This window comes from Cynocephalus volans, chromosome 9, assembly GCF_027409185.1.
Source record: "Cynocephalus volans isolate mCynVol1 chromosome 9, mCynVol1.pri, whole genome shotgun sequence".
NCBI classification, from domain to species: domain Eukaryota; kingdom Metazoa; phylum Chordata; class Mammalia; order Dermoptera; family Cynocephalidae; genus Cynocephalus; species Cynocephalus volans.
Window position 1 is genome coordinate 83,962,069 of NC_084468.1, and position 5,777 is coordinate 83,967,845.

A 5,777-nucleotide genomic window follows, 5' to 3' on the forward strand; every position below is an offset into this window, starting at 1 on the left:
GGCAAGATTTTTTTAGGAACATCTCCCACACAGCAGTTATAAAAAGCCTATGAAAAATGAAATATGAAAGGCCTATGTGCTCCATAGCTGTCAAATTCATGATGGACAAAGAAAGATTGAGGAACTGTAGCAGATTGAAGGGGAATAAAGAGACAGAAAAACCTGTCCTGTGTAGGATCATGGACCAGAAAGAAAAATATAGATTGTTGGGACAGTTGGCAAAATTTAGTGGTGCTGTGTCCTGGATGGTAGTGTTGTATAATTTTCTGGGTTTAACGATTGCATTGTGGCTATTCTGTGGTTAAGAAGTAGAGCATCTTAGTTTTACTGAGACATGAACAGGAATGACAGGGATTGTGTCTACATCAGGCTCCCAAGTGAGAGAGATAGGGAGATGGAGCAAACATGGGAAAATGTTAACAATGGGGGAATCCGAATGGATGACAATATTGGGATTTGTGAGCTCTTTGTACCACCTTGCAAGTTTTGTGTGTGTGAAGTTATTTTTTTAAAAAAATATGAAAATATATTTAAAAGATAGTAGAAAAAAAGATAATTTATAAAAAATAAATAAATTTAATAAAATTTAATAAAGAGAGATGAGTGATGTGATCCATGTAATAAACTGAATAAGACATGTACTTACTGTGTGCTTATGATTACGTTAAGCCTGTAAAGTGGTTGGAGGAAGAATAGTATGTGGTCTTCTGCTCAGAAATCTTCCACTCTCTGTGGGGAAACAAAATTAAGTTTGATAACTGCTATATTTTGAAATACAATACTTACCTACCTATTATTCCTTGTCTTCTACCACAAATTATGAAATAATTTATAATAATAAATGTGATTAAGAAAAAAATCAAATTATAAATTAAAATAATATAAATTTGATATAATATATAATTATATATGAATCATAAATTAAAAATAAGAGAAAAAATAAGTAACTAAAGAACTTATTGAATGTAGCATTGTGTAGCTCAAAAGAGCCTGTGATAAAAGTCCATGGTTAAATACTAAAGGTTTCAATTTTGATTTTTGAATTTAAATGTTTTAATATTGAATATAGCCTCAGCTGAAAAAAATTCCTGTGAAAATTTTGGGAAAAATCTTTTAATTAGCAATAACCGTGCCTCAGATAAACCTCATTGGCTATGATACTGCCACTGCACAAAGCTGCCTGGGAAAATTTTGGAAGCTAATAGAAAATAAGGTTAGAAATGGCCATACTGCAGGCACCTTAACGACAAGGTTTGATTTAAAAGAAATATGGTATCACAGTAATCCAGAGATGTAAAAATACAAGTCAAATTCCTGAAATGGTTGCTATGGAAGCAAAGGTACTGTTCCTCTTTTCAGTCCTTTTAATGCAGAAGTGTCTTATATTTCTCACCTCTAGGCTCCCAGCTTTTTTTAGAATCTCAATGGGATTAGTTAATGAGTATGTGGTGGGCAAGCGGTTTTGAAAATTGCACTGTTAAATAAATTTTCTCCTCTGGTTGTAGCAAATGTAAGCGCTTAAGTCTTACAATGATTTCTTTGTTGCATTCTAAGTTTCTTTTGTACCTATTCTTTTTGCCCCACCTGCACAAGGCGAGAGTAAAGTATACAATTGACAGAATTTCCACAAGTAAAGGCTGCTTCAACTCCTACTGGTGTTTAAATTTAAGGTATGTAGAAAAAGCATGTCGTTTGTTGCACTCTGTGTCCCTTTCTAAGTTCCTAAACAATGAGAACTGTAGTGCACCAGCCCCCTGTCTTGTACATCTCACTTTTATGTGTTGCTGCTTTTATGGAGTCCTAAATTGCTTAATTAAATTTTACTGGTTTATTCTGCTTGCTCATTCATATCCTACTTAATCCAATCTACAACAATTTCCTCCTTTAAATGAACATATGAAACCTTATGATGAATTTTTAGAGGTGCATTTAGGCTGTGAGAATGGTTAAGTGGTTTAATGTACGAGATGCTATTTGTTGAAAAAATTAACGGAATACTCCACGACAATATAAAAGTCATAATATTAGCATATTGGGTTTAACAAAACTTTTGGAGGGGCAAATATGGGATTAAATGTTTGCTTTTACTAGTTGTCATTATGGTTTATTTCTAAGCTTTTGATCAATCTCACACATTTGGAAAACTGTTTATTCCCAAAATTAAGAACTGTAACAAATTCTCTGTTTAGGTTGTGTGAGTAGGAGGTGCCCAGTTTTCCTGGGTTCCGATTTCAGGACACTCCTCTGAGTTTCAAGCCACTCCCCAAGGTCTCAGGCCTCTCCCCTAGGCCTTCCTCTAGAAAAGAGTTACTGTTGCTAATTGCACCTATTTTGGGAATGAAAGGGAAATTAAGATCACAAGTGGCAGATTTGTACTTTTCCAATGGCTGAGAATGCCCAGTTTAAAGAAGTTACATAACCCTGTGGCTGAGAATGCTTAGTAGAAGGGAGTTTATCCTTTGAATGACCTTCCACCAGAGGCCCTAGAAAGCACCTAGAATATTCTGGGTGTATTTGATGCATGAGATGGAATTTAACCAATTAGCATGCTCTAAAAGAGACCAACTGAGCATGTGCAAGACTATGTTAAATAACTGGGAACCACCCTCTTAGTTAAATTTTCGTTAGATATCATGAATATGTATCAGATAGAGAAACTATAAAAGTTGAATCCCTATAGGAGGTTGTTGCTCACTTTCTTTGGGGCCTGGGCACATTGCCTGATGTGTGTATTTCTTTTTGCATCAAACTTGCCTTTAGCAGGCTGCTGTTCACTCTGGGGCCAGTCTGCTCTTTATAAATGTGTATCTCTTACTTTTGTATTAAACTTGCTGTGGTTGGCTGCTTACTTTCCTAGAGCTCAGCCACACTTTGCTGGGAGAGGTGTGTATACTTTAGTGTTAAACTTATTTTTAACGGGCACCTGCTCACTCTCTTCTGCCAGCCTACACTTTGTACTAGACATTAAGTGTGCATTTCTTACTTTTGTATTAAACTTGATGCAGGCCTTGCTCAGTCTCTGGAGCTAGGCTACACTTTCTCTGTGAAGCCTGTACTTCTTAACCTTACATTAAAACTGTTTTCACTTTGTATTGTGAATCTGTCTTTGAATTCTTTCCTGTGACAGAGTCAAGAACCTGCTAGAGGACAGGGTGGGTTGAGGCCAGCTACCAGGCCTTCCCAGACCCTCTCCGCTGGTATCATAAGCACAGGAAAGACTGCTGTTTTCTTTATTAGGATCCTTTTATAATTGAAGATAGCTGGTGAAGGATGAAGGATTTGAAATATTCCCATATCACTTACTTCAGCTCCACTTCCAGAACTTTCCAGTTCCTCTCAGAACAGTTTCTTCTCTCTTCAGATGTCCTCATGCCTTTGTATAAAAAGACTATGAGCATTTAGATGAGTTCTTCATTTTCTTCTTCACGTTTTAAGGATTAACTGTAGCTTTGCCAAACTTGCCTCCTTTATGCCCGACATCAGTGATGTTTTTTCATGATAATGAATCCAGCCTCAACTTCTGCTGTATTAGCAGCTGCTAAATTCGCTCTTTTTCTATTTCTTATAATTTTGACTAATATTTTAATATATTCATTATTTCTATTATTAACTATGCACATAACTCATTATTGGCAGGCATCTATAAATGAGTTGGACCTTTTCCTCCAGACTAGATTAGAGGAATCGGCACAATTAAACGTACGGGCTCTATTACTGGTCGCTAGGGTTCAAATCAGAGTTCTGTCATTTAAGATTTTTTTTTATCTCAATATACTTGGTTATCAATATACTTGATTATATATTAAATATATACTTGATTATGTATTAAATAATATACTTATTATTTCCAGTTTCTCATTTGTAAAATTGTAGCACCCAATATAATTGAGTAATTGAAGTATTCAAATGAGTTAATATATGTTTAAGGCATGACCTAATGTTGGATCTCATTTTATTAATGTGTTTAATATTTTTAATAGCCAAGAGGATTGGATGCTCTGTAGGTTCAATCAGTACCTCCCAGTTGCATTTTGCAGCATTATTCCTCCTTGTGCTGGGTGCCTGCAGAGCAAGGACCAGCCAGCGCATCCTCCATAGGCACCTAACAATCATAGTGGACACAAGTAACTCAGAGATTCAGAGTACAGACAACCCACTACTGATCCAAACTTTCACCTGTTAGTTGCTGGATCCTGGGAAGATGGGGAATGGGCAGAGGCAGCTGAGATATGAGTGTGTGTGCTGAGACCATCCTTTGAGAACTCACAGCAAAAGCAAATTGCCAAGCTATGAGAATGTATTTCAATATTTTAACTGGTTATACTGGGGCGGTCTGTATGAGTATCCTTTCTTTTCCCCAGGGCTAACTCCTTTGATCTTAATCTCCAGGAAATTTTCTCACCAGATCTAGGGTCATGCCATATTGATTTTTGTTCCTTTTTCTTATGCAATTTCAGTCTATCCCACTGTATCAAATCACCCCCTTCTCCTTCAAAAATGTGGAGGCTTTTCTACTGGGGAAAAATGAAAAGAATCTTCAAACCACTCAGACTAATATCTAATCTCACTTCTTTTCATGTCTATTTGTTTGTTTGTTCTCTCAATATAGCTGCCTGGGCTGGGTGCCAGTTAAGCAATGTCCGGTCAGCCCTTTGAGATGGCCAGTGAGACCTTTGACTTTAATGAACTTATTCCATTGAATAGAAGTGGAATTCAATAGAGCCAGTGAAAAGTGGAGCTCTACACTCATGGCTCTACTATTTCCTTCATGCACGTGTCTTACAAATATTTAAGCTCTAACTTAACATCCTGAGGTCCAATTTTACACATACACACACACACGCGTGTGTATATCAGGGTACTTCAAAAAGTTCATGGAAAAATAGAATTGAAAGATAATACAAATCTTTCCATGTACTTTTTGAAGTACCTTCATATATATAGATAAATGTATATAGATACCCATATACATGTACCTTTATACATACATATATAAGCACATATATACATATATATGTATAAAGTCACCTCCTCACATGAATATTCTGTTGTCTCTTCAAACTCATTATTTCCAGAGCTTATTGTGTATGCACTCAAACATCTTCCTGTATTCTCAATCTCTGTTAGCACCTCATTATACAGGGTAGAAATTTTGAAGTCCTCTTTGATCACACTTTCTGACCATTTTTCTATGTTGAATTAGTTTTGTATTGTCAACACTTCAATCTCTTGGATTTTTATTTTTTGAATTCTTACTTCTAAATTCATATTTTATAATTTCATTATCATTTAATATTTTCCTGTTTAATATTCTTCTAACTTATTTTCATGTTTCTAGTTTCCTTCCCTTTGATGCAACCTATTTATCTTTCTTGAGTTCCAGACCTTCATATCCTGCACATTGGATATCACCATTCCGATGTTTCTTAGTCAACTCAGACATTACAAGGCAAAACCGGACACCTTAATTCCCCACCAAACACAAGTACATGCATGTGCATGTGCATGTGCGCACACATACATGCACTCGCCCACACCTGCCAATTTTTCCCTTTCCACAGTGCTCTGCATCTGAGTAAATGACCCCTTTATTGACCCTTTGACCAAGACATGTAATTTGGAAGTTATCCTTGACTCATCACCACCAAAATATAATCCATCTCCATGTCCTATCAAGTTTGTATATCTGAGATATGTCTTATATTGAGATCTTATTAAAATACAGATTCTGCTTAAGTTTATTTAGGATGAGACTTGAGGTTGTACATTTTTAAGAT

The 5,777-nt window shown here is 35.9% G+C and overlaps 1 pseudogene; it reads right to left on the minus strand.

Moving 5' to 3' along the window:
* Window positions 1–1,066: 1,066 nt before the first annotated feature.
* LOC134386648 (U4 spliceosomal RNA) lies at window positions 1,067–1,178 on the minus strand (annotated as a pseudogene).
* Between the last annotated feature and the right edge of the window lie 4,599 nt (window positions 1,179–5,777).